Raw genomic sequence first — 18,578 nt, forward strand, 5'->3', positions numbered from 1 at the left:
TAGGAAGTGACACCTTGTGTCCCTTGTGTGCCAAATGGTGTAGCAATTGAACAGTAGACTCACGACACCCTTCCTCGGTGTCCAATGCAATGACAATATCATCCACGTATTGCAATAAAACATTACCTTCCTGAAGTTCCAAGTCATCCAATTGTGCCTTCAAAGCCTGACTATAAATACTGGGACTTTCCGTATAACCTTGGGGAATTCTACAAAATCTAAAACTTCGGCCAGCCAATGAGAATCCGAATAGGTAACGGCTATCTGGGTGCACAGGGATACTAAAGAATGCATTCTTCAGGTCCAAAACAGAGAAATACTTGGCAGAGGGAGGAATCATTGTCAAAATCGTGGTAATATCAGAGACCACTGAGTACTGGGGCTCAACCACCTTGTTAATGTGGCGTAAATCAATCACAAAGCGATAGACATCAGGTGTACCATCACTGGCATCTGCGGAGGGCCTTTTAAGGATCGGGAGAATAGGACTATTACAACTGTTAGAGTCCGTCTCCTCCACTACCCCTGACCGAATCAAGTCCTGTATTATTTGCAACAAAACCTTCTCTCCGTCCCTGGATATCTTATACTGAGGTATTCGAGGTAGCCGGGCTCCCACCTTAACTTTGATGGACACAGGGGCAATATCCATTTTTCCCACATCGGTATCACTGCTAGCCCACAGACTCTTGGGAATCCCCTCAAACTCAGCTGGGAGGGGCTCATCTTTTGAAAAACACTGCTGCGCATGCGCGACGGTAGGACCCAATGTGAGGTACACACCATCTGGAGAACAGTAAATGGTAGCATTCAATCTTTTCAGTAAATCCAAACCCAGCAAGTTCTCGCCACACTGTGACGTCAGAAGGAAAGGGGAATCGACAGTGAAAGGGCCAATCGTAAGAGCAAGAGGTTTAGAAATGGGGCTAATCACCGGAGTACCTGAGAACCCTACGGAGATATTATTCTTGCCAGACAGAGCCGCCCCTGGGACCTGAGAACGGGCCACGGAACTTTTCGTAGCGCCCGTATCCACTAAAAATTTCTGGGGGGACCCTAACAAATCTGCAGTCACGTAGGGTCCTTGTTGATCAATATCCACAGAAACCGGTCCCATGCCCTGTCCTACGCTGTCCTAGTTATAAGAGAATCCTGTCATGTCGTCCATAGTATAGGCATCGTTGTAGTACTGTCTATCTCTACCATTGTCACCCTCCATCTGAAAGTGTTGTCGATCTCTGTCCCCATCAAAACAATTCCCCCCCGGTCTCCTGTCTCCATCAGACTGTCTATCATCCCTGCGAAATTCACCCCGACCGCGTCCCCTGCCTTGTCCATCAGCAGACCGAAGTTCCAGACAATCTCTCCACCAGTGCCCCTCCTTTTTGCAATTAGCACATTGATTCTGCCCAGAAGCTCTCTTTTCTCTCCCATTCCATAACTACTTCCTCCCCGACCAGCTACCATGGGTGGGGCTCCGCGTCCCCGACCCTTCACCACTTGCTGCAGTAACACTCTTGTCTTTAAACCCTTGGCCTTCTTTTCCTGTCTGTCTTTGTTCTCATTCTCCCTATGTTCATAATACTGAGCCATACTCAGAATGCCAGAAGGGGTGGACGTCGTCCACGTACTTTCTGACGCCTGCAATCAAGCTGATATTTCCGGCAACAGATTTGTGACGAATCTATTAACGAAAAGGCGCAAGCCCCTATCTTGGGAGATATCTTGACCACTGAAATCCATAAAAGTCTCTTCAAAACAAGTGAAAAAATCTGAAACCGCCTCATCCTTTTTCTGTCTACATGCAGTCAACTTATCCCAATCCACCTTCTTAGGAGGAATAAGGGAGTGCATATATTTTATTATGCGTCCTGGTAACGCTAGAATCTCAGCTTTCGGCTTCTCCCCTGGCTTTCGCTCCTTGTCCCAATCCTTAAGTTCCTCCCATGTACCACCCAGCTCTTCTGCATGGTCCGTACCCTTTACCTGTCTCCACACATCCACCGGAACCAACAGTCCAAAAAACAGCTTCACATCTGCTAAAGTCATGACCTTCGAGGAAGCTGCTTCTGTTAGCTCTTTATAATAGGCAGTCGGATTCTTTCTCGAATCGGGCAACTGGGCCTTCAGTGCTAAAACCTTGCTCCTTTTCCAAGGCATATACACCCATTGTTCTTGGAAATGAGCGTCGACACGAACTCGGTTGACATTGTTAGTGATCGGGTCTACCACTTCGGGTACTTCAGGGTGGAAAATAGGGTGTACCTCCCGCATCGGAGGTACCTCAGGGAAACGAGGCTCTCCCGCCGACGGCAACTCATTTCTATACTCCAACAAGGACCTCAAACTGCGTAACACATCCTTCATACCAGTATTAGCTCTATAGGCATTATTCTTAATGTCGTGAAGAATCGCCGGTGCCTCCCCACCATAGCCCTGCTCCCACAACGCTATCAATGTCGTCGACATATGCCATAAAGCATGCTGTTGCATCAGGGGTTCATAATCTTTCATCGTGGACCAAATATCCTCAATTGAATAAATATTATTTCTAGCCCACTGGCAAGCCTGATTAGCCACCACCGTTTTCTCATCCAACCCGACAGCAGAACACGTGAGCAACTTCCGTACCTGAGTAAGCAGCCCACTTCCCGCACCCCGAGCCGGGGTCACCAACCCACCTTGAGGGGTAGCGCTAGCAGAGACAGTAGGAAGCGCAGGAGGGGCCACCGAGAGGGCAGGTGAGCTCGCCGCCAGGAGGGAGACCAAGGGCGCCGTCAATGAAGAAGTGACAGAAGACAAAGCTTGTTCAACATCACTCAACAATTTTGGAGCGGAAATGGAGGAGGTGGTGGGGGCGCCAGATAAAGGAGGAGCACCAGTCTGCGGAACCGAAACCACTGCAGAAGAAGCAGAACCCGTCAATACAGGGTACAAGGGTTGCGGGGCATATGGGGGAGGGGGGCGAGCGTTCAAAATGTCCTCCATCTCATCTTGTTCTTCCTCTCTAACCACATAGCTTTTGCTATCCTGTAACCTAAAAAGCCTGTCTGCGCGCTCAATCCGCTGCTCATTCTCTCTCTTAGTGTGCTCTCTCGCCTTCTGCGCCATTGCCTGTGCCGCTCTCTTCTGGGCTACCTTCTCTTCTCTCAACTGTCGCTCCTTTACTTCCTTCTGCCACATCCTCAGAGAATCAAACATACTCTGGCGACTGCGCCTAGCAAACAATCTGTCCTGTAAATAATCTAATTTTGCCACATCAAAAGAACCAGTCAAATGCCACTGTAAATCCACATTTCCTTTCGTATACCTGTGCCACAAAGTATTAAACAAAATCGGAGGCAGTCCATGTTTGACGTACATCTCGAAATTAGGGGAGCCCTCCACTGGGGCGGGTTTGCTCTCAGCCAGTCTAGTGTCCGAGGCGCCACAGCAGCACCCAAGGCACCGCAATTTACTAAAACACGGCATCGCCACTCACTCAATCTCACACCAACACAAAACTTTCACTCCCCCGGTTCACACAATCACCACAGAAAACTCACACGCACACGTAGTCACACTTTTTATTTCGCCAGCACAACCTCTACCAAACACATGTTATCAAAATGGGACGAGGCCCGTCGACCAAGTCCTGGGGAACCAGGACCCTACCGCAGACCGAACAGTATACACACCGTTCCGAAATTGAGGAACACATCCGCCTCCCGGGCGGCACTACAGATCGCTGCGCACTGCACCACGTGAGACCCGGGACTCGCACCCAGCGAACCACACACCCTAGGGGTTCGGGTAAGTCCCAAAATCCATCCGCAGTGAGCCACGCCTCGACAGCAGTACCATCCAGTCGGATGATAAAACAAACGTCCACCCAATCTCCACTAGGTCTGTCAGGACGCCACTCGCACCCTGAGTTCCCCGGAGCGCACTAGCCCCAGGAGCACACTGGCTCCTCCTATCACCAGAGACACACCGGTCTCAGAGACACACCGGTCTCATGGAGCGTCCCCGCTCCCTCAATCAACAGTCGGACCACTCACCTTCTATACGCGGTACCGACCTCTACCGTTCTCCACCACCGGCTGCCAGGACCAACACGGTCAGCTCCAAAGTTCCGGCCTTCTGCTGCCCACTTACGGGTGAGAAAGATCCTTATCGCGGAGACCCTGTTCGGGCGCCATCTGATAAGCGTGGCTCAAATCCACCCGAGTGACTTACCACACTCACCTATAGTTACCCAATGATAAGTCAGCCGGACAGTGGAGAAGAATAAACAAGGTAATTTTATTAGGCCACAAACTCCCGTATGAGAGGGCCCCGTCCGACCTCACCCCTAAGAGTGCGCCGAGAGGACTGACCCATCCCAACATAGCAATACATTATAACAGGATACATTAGAGTAAAACACGCCCACTCTGGAAAAATACTGGACCCCTAGAAGAGCGAACAATGGCCTTACACAAGAGGCATCTGCACCTGCGATGGCAACATTTTCTTATCTCGGCCAAAGCTGCGGAGCCAGGCCTCAGCGTCTCCAGCACATGAGAACACCATTGATAATGAATTTGTTATAGTTTCGATCACAGTTAGCTGAGAAAGGAAAACTACTGCGTTAGCATTTCTTTCTCTATTCCTACGGGAGGGGTGAGTGAGTGTGACTCGAACACAAAGGGAAGCACTTCAAAATGGTGGCACACAAGCTAAGCTAAGGAAACATGATAATGTAACACGCATAGATGAATATTAGATGAAGAATATGAACGTAAATGCATAAATGAATATACCATTGGTTAGACATATCATGCTAACTCATAAACGTAAATGAAAATGTAAATGTAAATGTAAATGGGCGGGGCATCGGGAAATGAAACCTATCACTACTCATTCTACACCTGTGGTGCGGCAGGTTTTGTTTTACATGACATTACTCCAGACATTCAGCGCTTTACAACTGTGCTTCCTGACTCTGTTGGTTGCCTTTGAACTGTAAAGATTTCTAGGCTGAGCTATCATGGTTTCTTTCTGCTCTACATGTGGGTCATGGACGTGTAGAACTTTAATTTCACCATGTGCAGTGCAATTTCACCAGAAAGCTTATGTGCAGTCAAGTGTTTTTTTGAGTTTTTCAAATCCTTTTTCTAAGATGGGAAACTAGATTAAATCCATTCTGGTTCCCTTCTGTCTTCTTTCTTTGGCATCAACTTTAATATTACGATCAAGGGACGACAGAGCAGTGGTAGGAAGCAGCTGCCCCTTCAGTAAAGCGAAGCAAAATCACTGCCCCGCTTCATCTTACTCTTAACACTCTTAAGTCTTTCCTTTCTGTTTATTAAACAAAAATTAAGAATTTACATTACAACGTTTAAATGTTAATGACACTGCAGTGTCAATCCCCATAATCGTAGGCTGGGCGGTGCATTCACTCAATAGGATAGTGTATTTATGTAGTGGATACCACACTCGTTTGTAATAGATTCAACACCAAGTATCCACAAAAAGTAAAACGCACCAAAGCGAAACATGCAGTGAAATAATATGCTCGTTCAACAAATATATATTCATTGCTAATGTATGCCTTTCCAATGAAGTATTCAGACCAAAGATAGCTGTGTGCAGGTTATAGATCCATGTATAAAATATTCTGCCATCTTCCTCCTCTGAAGCCAATTTTCACCTTCTCCGTCCTTTTCCATGAAATATTATCGCAGTGGTGTTTGTGAGGAAATTGGATGTATTATCTGGTATGACCTGACCATATAATACACTTACCAACCCATTTAGGTTCAGTAGATTATGTTTGTCAAACCTTTAGCTCAACCCTGGGAAGCTATGGCTCTGAACAACAAAGTTTACACAAATGAATGAGAAGGCCCGGTATGGCGCAGCAGCCAGAGCGGCTGACTCCGGAGGGCGGGGCTCGCGGTTCTATCCCTGGTGCTGGTGGCAGCTCAGCTCAGCTCCATGTGACTCTCTGCAGTAGCTCACTTAAGGGCATATTTACAAGCCTCTATCGCCACCACAACATCACTTTTTCTGATGTCGTGGTGATAGGGGCTTCACCTTATTCACAAGGCACTGTTAAGCCACTTAACGCAGCTTAACGCCGCCTTGTGAATAAGACCAACTTTCATGCTATACTTAGCGTGAAAGGGGTGGGCAATGGGTAAATGTAAATGTAAATGTCATGGTACTTATAGAGCGCACTGTCACCAGACGGTCACCTTGCGGTGTCGCCTATTCGGCTTCCTGGCGCTGATACTCATACCGCTGTGGAACCCCTCCTGGCTTTCCCTGTGAAGTGTCCACTCCTGGGCACCCCCAGGGTGAAGCCAGGCATCCTCAGCGCTGTTGGGGCCGGTGTGTGGAGGCTAAGCAAGCTATTGCCCAGAGTTGCAGCGTGGGGCCCGTGATTAGAATAGGCACCGAGGCGAGAATTAACAGGTCCGAGGAAATTGAGCCCGAGACACCGCCGAGGCGGGAATCAAACCCTGGTCCCTGACCAGAACTCTGCATAAGGATCTGCCGCTCTAACCATTGAGCCACACTCCTCCTGGGTGTTGCGATGGGCGTTGATTTTGAGGCTGCCGCACACGTACAAGGGAAGCGTAAATATGGAGCAGTGCCAAAATCAAGACCAGGGAAAACCTGGTCTTAAACAGGTGCAACAAGGAGAAATGCTTAATTTCATCTTGTTTTTGCTGTTTCCATGTGTGCAGCATTGTGCAGCACACATAGAAACAGAAAAAGGCCATTGATTGTTTATGTACCCTTCATACACATAAAAAATCAACAACAACAAAAAGATGTTTTGCAACTTCTATGTGTGCTGCACTAAGCAGCACACATAGAAGTTTCGAAATGCTATTTCAGATTGTTTATGTACAGGAAGAAACACCTTCCTGCACATTAACAATATTCCCCTACAATGTAGGCACCTTGCACAACGGTGCAAGGGCGTCTGCGTTGGTGCTAGGCAGCTAAAATTAGCGACAAAACAGGGGGAAAACTCAGGGCTGCACCGTATCCTTGTTTTGGAAGTGGCGGAGAGTGGTGTTAAGCCAAGGTGGCTAACGTCGTGCTCCACCACTTCCTTGAAATATACCCCTTGATCTCACTGACGGCCCCCAGCGACTTGAGACCCTTAGGGTTGATTCTTTCATGCTTCAAAAATATGGGATTTATACAGAATAAAGCATTTAAACAGCACCAAAACAATTGAAGAAGAAATCAACAAGACACTCAAGAAATATGATCCCAATTCATAAAAATAGACTGTATTTCTATGTATTATTAGACACCACAATGAAAATAGATTCACCAGAGGGTTCCGGGGGTATACAATTTACAAGGTAGAGTAAATCAAAGCAATTCACTCTGCTGCGAACAAGCATTGGCAAATTCAATTATTTTGACTCTGAGAAACCTTTTCACCAAAAAAGTTGGGTCTTTGAATTGCGCTCACCTAGAGTCACTTTAGGCAACCAACTCCTGTAGGGAGCCAGTCAGGGGGACCAGCAACATCCTCAGAATTAGTTACCTTCACAGATGAAGCAAACTCCAGGCAGTTCCAGGCACTTTACCCCCTTTGCTATGGATTCCTCTGGAAGTGGTTCTGATGCTAGGGATGAAGGATGCGGAAAATGCCCAAGGGTGCTTTGGATGCTAAGCGGTCAATGGGGGTCTTCCTGCAGTTACTCTTCACTTCATGGAGCAGGTGAGGCAGTCCTGGTCACAGATTCGATGTCCCTTGAAGTCTTCTCAATGCTGGTAGAAGTCCAGTCACCTGGTATCGCGTTCAAAGCCAAATTACTCCCTGGGTGATTACTCACCTTCTGGGCCACCAAGCTGCATTTGGGCTCACCGAAAACCGATTGTAACTTTGAGTACCAGGTCCTGGTCTCTGGTGCTGTGCTGCAGGGGTTGGTGGCAGTTTCAACATTCTGGGCTACCAACTTGCACCAGCATTCTTCTCAGCTGTTGTGGCCCTGTGCTGTGAACAGGAGGTTAGCCAACCGACCCTTGGAGCCTCTTTGCTTCGGCTGGGTTCCGGAGATGATTTCTCTAAGAGCAGCACACAGCAGACACATTCTCTCTTTGCTAGTCACCAGGTTCAGCTGGTGCAGTCCACTTCAGTGCAGCCTCTCTTTGCTGGTTCCATGGTGCAGCAGGGCAGTCCTTCTTAAGTTCTCCTTCCAGTGCAGTCGAGATCTGAGTTCTGGGTGCCAGTGGTTCCCCATTTATGCTCAGAAAGTACCCTCAGGGTAAACGCGGTTGGTAGCAAATGGGCTACCAGATTCCCTCCCTCCTGATGGCTACTATCAGGGAAGTGTGGCATCAGGCTATCACAAGATGCAACATTCCTCCCACTTCCAACATGGCAGAAGCCCTCGCTTGGCGTCCTGCGCTCCCTAGCCCAACGAAGTGGTGTGGATACCAAGGGGGCTACATGCTGCTGAAAAAACTGTTTAACAACAGGTTTCCCCTCTCTTTCCCATGTGCCATCTAGTCTGCCTAAACAATTGGGCTGCACCTCTCCTAAGAGTTCCCCATCTGCTCTTCAAAGGGGGCTTCAGCTTTGAAAGTTACCTTTTGGGCCAACACCATATGGCTTCCTGCAGGAGGGAGGTAACACCTCTCTCCAGTGCAGGCCCTATTGTCTCCTTTCCTCTGAGTCAATAGCACCTTTCCCAAGGAGGTCTGAGAGATGTCTTTGGTGTAATTGTGTAACCATTAAGGGCATAGGAGATTGAAGGCAAGAAAGTGGCAACTTTGTAAAAGTTGCAACTGTTACATTAATTTTGACTTGAGGATCAGGTCAGGCTTAATGTAATGAGTTGTTTGATACTTTGGAGTGTCAACTTTATTCACACCATTCAGGAGTTAGCACTGGTGGGGGCGAGGATGGTCAGTGTGTAACCCTGTACCCGCCGATGGGAAGACCAGGTCTCTACACAGTAAAAACAACAGTTTCACATTTTTATTGTCAGAACATGTAAACTATATGTTCTGCTCATGAAATATACTGAACCCTCCCTTAGGGCCCGGTAGGCCTGCTATGGGGGTGACTTACACCTATGGTAGAGGGACATTTGACTTTACCATTGGTTTAAATTGCAAAGCCGGGCTAGCAGTAAAAACTGCTCTTCCAGTCTGCAATGGCAAACCTGAAGACTTGTTTCACCTGTGTCACACCCAAGGTGGCACAACCAGTGTTGCAATCCCTGGAGTGACTCTCTAACTTACATGCCCTGAGTACTCTGTTTACCATATTCTTGGGACTTACAGGTAAGTTACCCTATGCCACTTGGCTATAGCCAATATAGCATACACATTTTGTATTTAAAGGCACTGGCACTGAGATCTGGTTAGCGGGCCTCAGTGCACTCTATGGCGAAAACGCAGCATCATCAGCCCAAAAACTTGGGAGTACCATACTAAAAAATGAATTTCCTTACAGTGTTGTTTAGTATAGTGTATGAATGAGAATCTAGTATAGAGGGCTGTTGTCTTCTATCTTTCCTGGGCCTTTAGTAGCTTACTGTTTTTAATTATACTAGTAATTTTTTCTTGAAGGGTTGTGCATTTTGTGCTTGGCATCGTAGCTATAAGGAGAGACAAGGGGTCTTTTAAAGTGTCCTTAATTCTCCTCGAAATGTGTGCATTGTGGAAATTCCTTTCGAAGCCCCTAATTTTTTTCCAGCCTTATCATACCAGTGACTGATGCACAAGGTACATCTGTGACAAGTACCTTTTTAGACGAGACCCTATTAAAAATCACATTTTTTTCAGGTCAGTGTCTAATCTCACACCCATGCACACCTAGACTAATGAAACAAAGTCTCCATACGTTATAATAGAAGAACTATCTTGAGGAACAGGTTTCTACAAAAAAAGCAAAATGAATGCTGTCTAGTGAGCTCTGATATGGGTAAAATGCCTAAATGTAGCTCCACGTTTAAGGCTAATCAGCTATTTCCATGGAGAATTATACCAATGGATTCTCAAGATGTATCATATTAATATGTAATATGAATTGACTTCAGTTATATGCAGAGGGTTAGAGCTGAACAAACAACTTGCACGCAAGTAAGCAAAAACCTGCCCAAAATACGTTGTCAAAATGAAAGTACTAAAATAAAATTGTGGCATAGCACTAAAATCCTGCAATTGAAATGCACTGTATTAGTGTACAACCCTCTATAGCTGGTTGTTTTGAAGTGACTGCCTTGGAAGGTACCACTGTAACGTATATTGAGGTTGAATGGGTAACTATGATACACCATCTTCTCTTCTTCTGGGCAGGTTTACCTGCTTGTGACTTATGTGAAAAATGCATGTAGCCATAGTGTGAAAATGCCCAAGCATGTGTGACGTGTCTAATGACCGACTGTGAAACAGAGCTGCCCACATTTGAACCGATAGCCATATTCACATACTTTCCCGGCTGCTTGTACTTGCTCTGAAAGTCATTCTAACATCCTTCTTAGAGCGTCACTGCACTTTTACAATGTTTTATATTAGAAGCCCCTGCTTTAAAGCTGTACATGGTTCTGTATATGGGAGGGTTTTATATTTCTAGCTGTTTTACTACTAATTTGATGTTATCGGATACACAGCTATGATACGAAACCCATTCACAACGCTATTTGAGCACCTGTGTGACAGCGCATTTAAGTGCCCAAATACCATTGTTTATGAGTGCAAAATCAAATTTGGGATTTTGTACTTACAGTTTGATTTAATCACAAGTAAAATAGTGTATGCTGTATTGTATGTGTGAGTAAATCTGCTTACAGAGGTGGTTTGTGGGAATTTCAGAATAGTGATACTTGCAAAAGGCAGCATACACCTACACATTGTTTGCAGGTAGTTTTACATCATCAAACACAGTTGTAGATGTATTCCTGTCAATTGCAGGAGTAGGGCATCTCAGGTGTTGGATAAGGTCATTTTCCAAACATTTTAAGGAGTATTCCCAGGGTCAGAGGAATTATGTGATTCTGTCGCGCTTTCAATGGATTGAAATGGATTTGCCACATTTGCTACATAATCCTTCATCTGATGCATAATCTGCAGGCGTTAACAACAAAAAATTCTAGCTCAAACGGATCAAAAGTTACTAAAAACGTGGCGAGGGGTTCACTCGCAGTGGATGACCCATCGCAAAGTTGACTAGTCATCTTTCAGCTGTTTATTGCTACATTTGGTTGTTAATCAGATACTAACGAGGAGAAACGTTGCCCAGACAGTGTTCCCATGAGTAAAAATTTCAAAATAATGAAGTAATACTATCATCACAAAATATGCTGCATGATGATGCATACTTTGCCTTTTCTAGATGCATAATTTAGCCATCCCTGCTGCATAATTTGGGCCTACCCTTCCGCACAATTCCAGTGGCCCTGCATGTACTAAGTAGATAGTTAAAGGGAGAAAAATACATTGTCAACAATGGGTTTGCATCACTCCGAGCTGTCCCTGAAATTGGTGCGTGTGTGGAGCAAGGAATTTCTTTTCTCAAAGGGGGGTTTTTTAAACAAAAGGAAAAGTTATTCAATGCAAACGGACCGATCATTTATGCATTCATTTATGCAACCGGGAATGAATATTTATTATGTATATGATTAAGCAGGGCTTTAAGTGGTCCTGGTCTCGCCGGTGCTGAGCACCAGCAGTTTTTTACAGGGGGCCTAGAAACAGGGCCCCAATTGGGCTCTGTTTTCTGGCCTCTCACAGGCAGTTCGTTCTTTTCCCTGACTGTAGTGAGAATATGCACATCGATGTGCTCATGTTCATTTTTCTCACTTCTCACTAGTGGAGGTCACAGCATGACGGCATGACGTCATGCCAGGTGAGTATTGTAGGAGGAAGGGAATTCCTTCAAAGAGAGCTATTTTCTCTCAGGATTTCCCTTCTCTTTTTGCAACGCAGGAGGAACATCGTCATGGTGCCAGCTTTTGAGAAGCCTGAAGGCAGTGTGACAAGGGAGCTGCAGATACACATGTGAGGTTGAAAGACAGCAGTCTGGTGTGTCCAGGAGGGAGGCTGTGTGGGCATGAGCAGCATGTGTATGTGTGTGATTAGTGTGCAGGTGTGGTGTACATGGAGCTGATGATATATTTGTAAGGCAGGGAAAGCTGTCTTGTGTGCTCACATGGGAGGGTATACGTGTGTGAGACAGGTACACGTGTCACCAGTGTGCAATCAGTGTGTACATGGCGCCTCAGCAGGGAGTGTGTGTATGTGTGTGAGAAAAACTGTGCAGGCAGTGTGTACCGGTATCTGTGTGTGAGGCAGCGAACAAGCCCAGTGTATGCAATCAAGATAGAGTAAGTAGACGGGAGTAGAGTGCATAGAGCTTTGTATGTACAACAGAAGAAAAAACGTGCGCAGAGTGGAAGAGGGGTAACACCATACGTGTTTGAATTGTGCAGACTTTCAGAAATGTTTGCAGTGTGTGCACAGGGAGTATGTACTACCTGTGTGTGTGTGTGTGTGCGTGAGCGCAGCAGAAGGAATTGAGCAGGGAGGAAGGCAGCAAATAATATTCAGTGATGATCTGCAAGAAGTGTGTGTGAGTACGGATGAGTAAAAAGCGTGGGTTCAGTAGGAGAGAAACTAAGCGTCACGCGTTGGAAATTCAAACTTGCCATAAATTCATGAAACAAAAACTGTAAAATGTAATATCCAGAGGATATTTTAACATTTTGTATTTAAAACTTTACAAATTTCACTAAATTAAATGCACACAAAGAAATGCACGGACAAACTTCCTCACTGCGTGCTTGCTATTGTTCATGCCGAGAGTATGATCTGGGGTTCACCTGAATTAGTCCGTATAATACTACAAAACTAGAAATAATAAAATGTGTTTGTGCAGAAGTGCATGTGTGTTTAGTCAGCTCGGGGAGTGCGTGTGGTGTGTTGCAGAGACTGCTCTCAGTTGTGTGTGACAGCAGAGTATATTTCTGTGCAAGAGGAAGAGACAAATAATGTGTGTGTTTTTGGAAGTGGCTATGTGGGCTACTCAGGGGGTACATGCAGTTGTGTGGCCTGGCCGGGTGGTCAGAGTGTTTGTGTGTGTGTGTGTGTGTTTTTTTAAGTTAAAGGGGCTCATTCTATATTGTTGTCTGGCACGAGGTAGAACGTCTGCTGAAGAAAATTGTTGTGAAAGCTGCAGCAAAAATAGGCACAATTAATATCTTCAAGGGTTTTGGTAAATCCTGTAACTGAGTTCTAAGTAATGTAAATAATTTTTAGATTTTTTTAAAGTATTTGTTATTTTTATTGCTTATAATTAATAAATATACCGTTTTGCCTATTTTATTATCCTTTGATGAATGCAACGTTATGATTTTCTTAAGCACACAATGCTATTTCTAATGATTTAGACCAAGCCCATAATTGGATATGCCAACCCCTTTAAGAGATTTGCCACACCCCTTTTAGAGCCCACCCACTTTTCACCACTTAAAGCCCTGTGATTAAGTAAGTTTTTATGAGTGTTCTGGAAATCTGCAACAGTGTCAGCTTCTCAGGAACACGCCTCTAAATATTTGTGATTCCCAAGAATTTTGCTAAAAAGTAGTTGTAAGCTTAAGGAAACAAAAGTTGTATTTTCTTTGTGGATTGGGTCAGAGGATGAAGTTAATCATAATTTCAATTTTTTTGTTAAAAATTATTGATTCACATAATTTTAAATGCATTGGATCGTTCTCTGTATTGGCCTGCATGGATAAATAAAAACAATAGATTAGAATTCAGTTTTATACATGTTTTCAAGTGTGTAAATTCTTACTTTTTGGTGATTCACAGCCATTATCATGAGTATCTGGTCCAAAGTAAACATCATGCGAATTGCACTTGTTTATTCATCAAATTCACACAGAATTATGACTACGTCCATGCCAGTACCTACACACGCATAATATACGTCATGAGTACATAAAAATAATTTTAGACTGATATTCTTCCCCACATACCATAAAAATATTGTATTGACTTGTGCATGTGACCAGTGATTTTGGGTGTTTGAATAAGGTATGTTCTGATGCTGGGTAGGTGCTGATACAAGTACATGAATTGTATTACTGAACGTCAATGAATGCCTTAAAAAGTTCCAGTTGGTTTGCTGGTGCTAGCCACATTGAATTGGATGTCTTGGCCATGCCTCTGAGATCCACTTTCAGATCCGGCTTGACGTTGCAACTATTTGCCTAAACTACGACTCCACCCTGAGGAGTAACACCGTCTCACTACATACTATTGGTTATTTGGTGTACCCTTTCTCGTTTGGGGTGTTAGCTTTAGCCAAGCATAAGGGACTATTTTAGACTGAATCATCACACATTAAATTTTTTATCTCTCAAGCAATTTTTGTTTTGTTTTTCCATCACTGCTCGCTTTTTTAATGTTTTAGTTAGTCCTCAAAATACAAGTTGCAAACCCAATCTTTTGGGTTTGCCAATGCTTGTTTCCTAGTTCCCCGAGAAGTCAACTTCTTGAGACCTTCTCATATTGTATTGTATTATATTGTAATTGCATTTATATAGCGCTTACTACCCCATACGAGGCGTCAAAGCGCTTTTTCAGCGAGTAGCATTCTACTCCGGGACCCATAGAGGATTAGTGTTGAATTAGTATAGTGAAACAAGCAAGTACATTTTAAGTGGTGGATAGGTTAGTCAGTTATTTGGATTTGGAATGATAGCAGAAGGATAGAGGAGGAAAAAGGTCTGTATTTATATAGCGCTTGTTATCCCTGATGGGGTGTTGACGCACGCTATTCAGGAAGCCCATAAAGGATTAGTGGTGAATTAATATGGTGAAATATGAAAGTAATTTCAGTGGTGGATATCAGTCAGTTATTTGGAGTGAGAAGGATAGCGGACGGATAAAAGGGGAAGAAAGGTTTGCATTCATATAGCACTTGTTATCCCTGATGGATGTTGAAGCGCTTTTCTGGCGAGTAGCACGTCACCCCGGAACCCATCAGGATTAGTGTTGAGTTAGAATGGTGAAACATGAAAGTAATTTCAGTGGTGGATATGTTAGTTCTTTGGATTGAGAAGGGTTGGGGTGTGATGTATTCCTATAGGTTCTGTATCGATCCCCCTATTCCTGACCCTGTTCTGGTTAATAATTAACTAGCAGCCAACCCACGGTGCAAAAACCGTTATCTGATTAAGCCACACCACGGCACAGAAACGTGTTATCTGATTAGGTCATAACGCATGCCATCTAATTAGACAAGCACTATTCCTCCAGCCCCTGATAAGGCATACGGAGTTCTCAAAACAAATCAAACCTATGACAACCTGGGAAAATCCCTGCGGCCATTGTTTTGATTTCACCGAGAACTTCAGCAAAAGAATGTGCGAACAAGCCCGTTCGTATGACATCCTTATTGACGTATCCATGTCCATCCTTACGTCAATCTCGGCACCTTACAGGTATAAATATTACCGACATTGCTTTAAGCAAACACACGCGGTGGTGACGAGATCGGAGCAGCGAGACGCGCTGAGGAGCCCAGCAGAGAGCGAAGCCCACACGCACTGCCCCGCCTTCCTGACGCGCTGAGAACGAGACGCTGCTTTTCTCCTGCCGAGAAATCCAGCTCCGGCGCTTCCAAGCAGCCCTCGCAGGCAGCTGGAATATCAAGACCAGAGACGAGAGATACCAGCCCTCAATCATTCTAGATCTCAGGTACAGAACTGAACAACCCCTTGCAGAGAATTCTTGAGTCAGTCCCTTGGCAAAACAAACTTAACTTAAACTGCTACTTATCTACTCCCGCCAACGTATTAGGCTTAGGTCAGGTACACCGGGGTAGGCGTGGTTAGAAGCACCAGTTGAGTACGATTAGTCAAATGTATATATGTATGTATCTATTTTATCAGTTTTAAATATCATATGGCTTAGAAACCATATCAATGCTTCTGCAGTATTATTTTATACTCCTGCTTTTATTGTATGCACTTTACTTAACCATAAGTATCGCAATAATATCGATTCATTTCTCTTGTGCGAGAAAAGAGACTGATCAATAAATACCATCTTTTATTGAACACGCCCGTCTCTTCCTTTTCTCTACAATCTGGTGAAACTAAGAATGCACGTACTGACTGAGTAAAATAAGTTGTCTTTTGTTTTCACACGACTCTAGAGATACACTCTTGATTAGGGGAGAGCAAAGTTGTCATGTTCTATGGTTGTCAGAAACTAAATCCCTTCTTGTCTATCCAGGGAGGTTAAACTCCTCCTTGCCTATTCGAGAAAGTTTCTAGTGAACTCTGAGCTAGCTGGCAAAACCAAAAACTTTAAGTCTAATATCGTCAGTAGAAGACCTAGTTAACCTCTGCCCTAGGTCTATACTATTGAAGATATTATTCCAATGCGCAGAGCCTATTGGGATAATAGGAACTACACTACATGGCGCCCAAACGTTTGGATAGGCGATAAAACTAACGCAAGACATTAAAGTAACTCAGTCGTGCTTTTTCACACAGAACCCCCTTTTTTTCCCATAATACTCCAAAGACGTCTGGAGTGGGTGAAAGGTCATATCCGCCAAACCTCGCAGGAGGAGACTCCTATGTATGGTTCTTGGTTTAGTCAACGTTGAAGGATACACTGTTCCAAAATATTGTGCATCTAATCTTTGTTTCCATAGAAACCTGATCTGCAAACAAACAGAATAACCTTCCTGTCGGTAAAATGATAGACAGTGATGAAGAAAGGGAGACAGCTAGAATAGCAGCTGAACTCCTAGTAGCAGACAATACTCTGCTGGAAAATGACCCAAATGCAATACTCATCCCGGTCAACATAAGGAAATCTATAACCTTAAAACTTATAGAAAATGGACTGACATCGAGAGGTGGTACAGTCATATTCGTAATTGAGGCACACGAATATCGGCAGACAGAGGTATTCTATTCATTGATAAACTTTCCAGCAGCAAACGCTGTAACAAAAGAGTTCCACTATTATAAAATAGAGGAACCACCGGATACCTACACTCCTTTCGAGGAGGTGGAAGTACCACTCAAATTCCAAGAGCACCTGCTCTTGTTTAATGGCGCCCTAAAACATAATAATCACATCACCAGGCTCGGTCCACTAGGTAGACCAGGAGCAACGTGGCCGGTCCTATCCGGATATACACCACATCCAGACATTGAAGAAATGCCTGCAGCAGAGCTTTTAATACAGCTAAAACAACTAATCAAAATACATAGACAATTAGTCCAATATGTAATGCGGACTTCAACAGTCCAACCAGCAAGTAAAATTCCACAGCTGAACCCTCATCAGGGTAACACAAATAAAATTACACCACAGAACATACAGTCCTGTCTGGGTAAAGTACCCGCAAAACGGGAACAAATACCCTTCTGGCTAGCACAAAAAATCACTCAAATAGAGGCGGTGTTTCCAGACACCACCCCGGTAGAAAAACACAGGATTCTGACTATCTGTCTTCCAATGGGAATCGCACCACACGTGGAGGACTGTGACACTTGGGGTACAGTCTTTGCTTCCATATACACAAAAACACATGGTGTACCATCCATGTCAGTAATACCAGATGTGCTAAAACAGATTCAAGATGAATATGGTCCAGAACCCGCTTTAACTCTTGGTATGAAATTACTGAAAGACTTCAAGCAGGTCTCGGCTATATTATTAGCCAACATAAAGGGAGAAGCAGCAAACGTGGCGATCCGCCAAAGGTTAAAAGAGACAGACATAGCAGACCAACCAACTGAAATTGCCAGAATCATAGAGAAATCCTATGAAGAACTAGGAAGGGATAGTCTGGGTGGAATACCGGTAAAACCTCAACTAATTGAAAGTCCTGAAAAGGCATTTATTAAAAATAATTTAAACACTCAAAAAAAGAGCTGGGATGGAAACAAACAATCCAATCCTAAAGAAAAAAGATTCCAGTCCAGAGGAAGGTCCGTCGGCGGAGAGAAAGATCTCCGAACCAAGGACGCAGGTCTCCCCAAAGTGAGCCCTCTGGGAAAAAATACAACCTTAGAAATAGGGATAATCTGAAGAAACCTGATAGATATCAAGATAATGATACACGTCCCTCTCAATCTTTTCAGACTTCCTCGCAGAAATCGGAAAGAAGAGGACTATCAGAATACAGGGAAGAGCACGTCAAGTCCAAAGACAAGGAACCTGCTCATCCAAATAAAAAGTTACAATTTCCAAAAAAGAAGGTAGCCAGTAATAAAGTAATCAAAGATGCCGAGAATACTGAGAACACAGCTGAAAAACGGAGAATGGGCTCAGACAATGCTAGACAGCGCAGCAGAAGTGAGCATAGCTCGCAAAGTCCTTATGAATCATCTGGAGACAGTGGACACGAATGAATACATTCAGGTGGAAACTGCAGATACCAGAGTTAGCAAACCTCATAAAATATATGAAATACCATTACGTATAGAAGGGGATAAGACTAGAAAAATAAGGGGACTATTTTGGGATAATCTCTCCCAGGGCTATGACATCCTTCTAGCTGAGAAAGACTGGCCACCAGAGTTTGTCAGGGAGTGTCCTCA

Source organism: Lissotriton helveticus, chromosome 6 (genome assembly GCF_964261635.1).
Source record: "Lissotriton helveticus chromosome 6, aLisHel1.1, whole genome shotgun sequence".
NCBI lineage: Eukaryota > Metazoa > Chordata > Amphibia > Caudata > Salamandridae > Lissotriton > Lissotriton helveticus.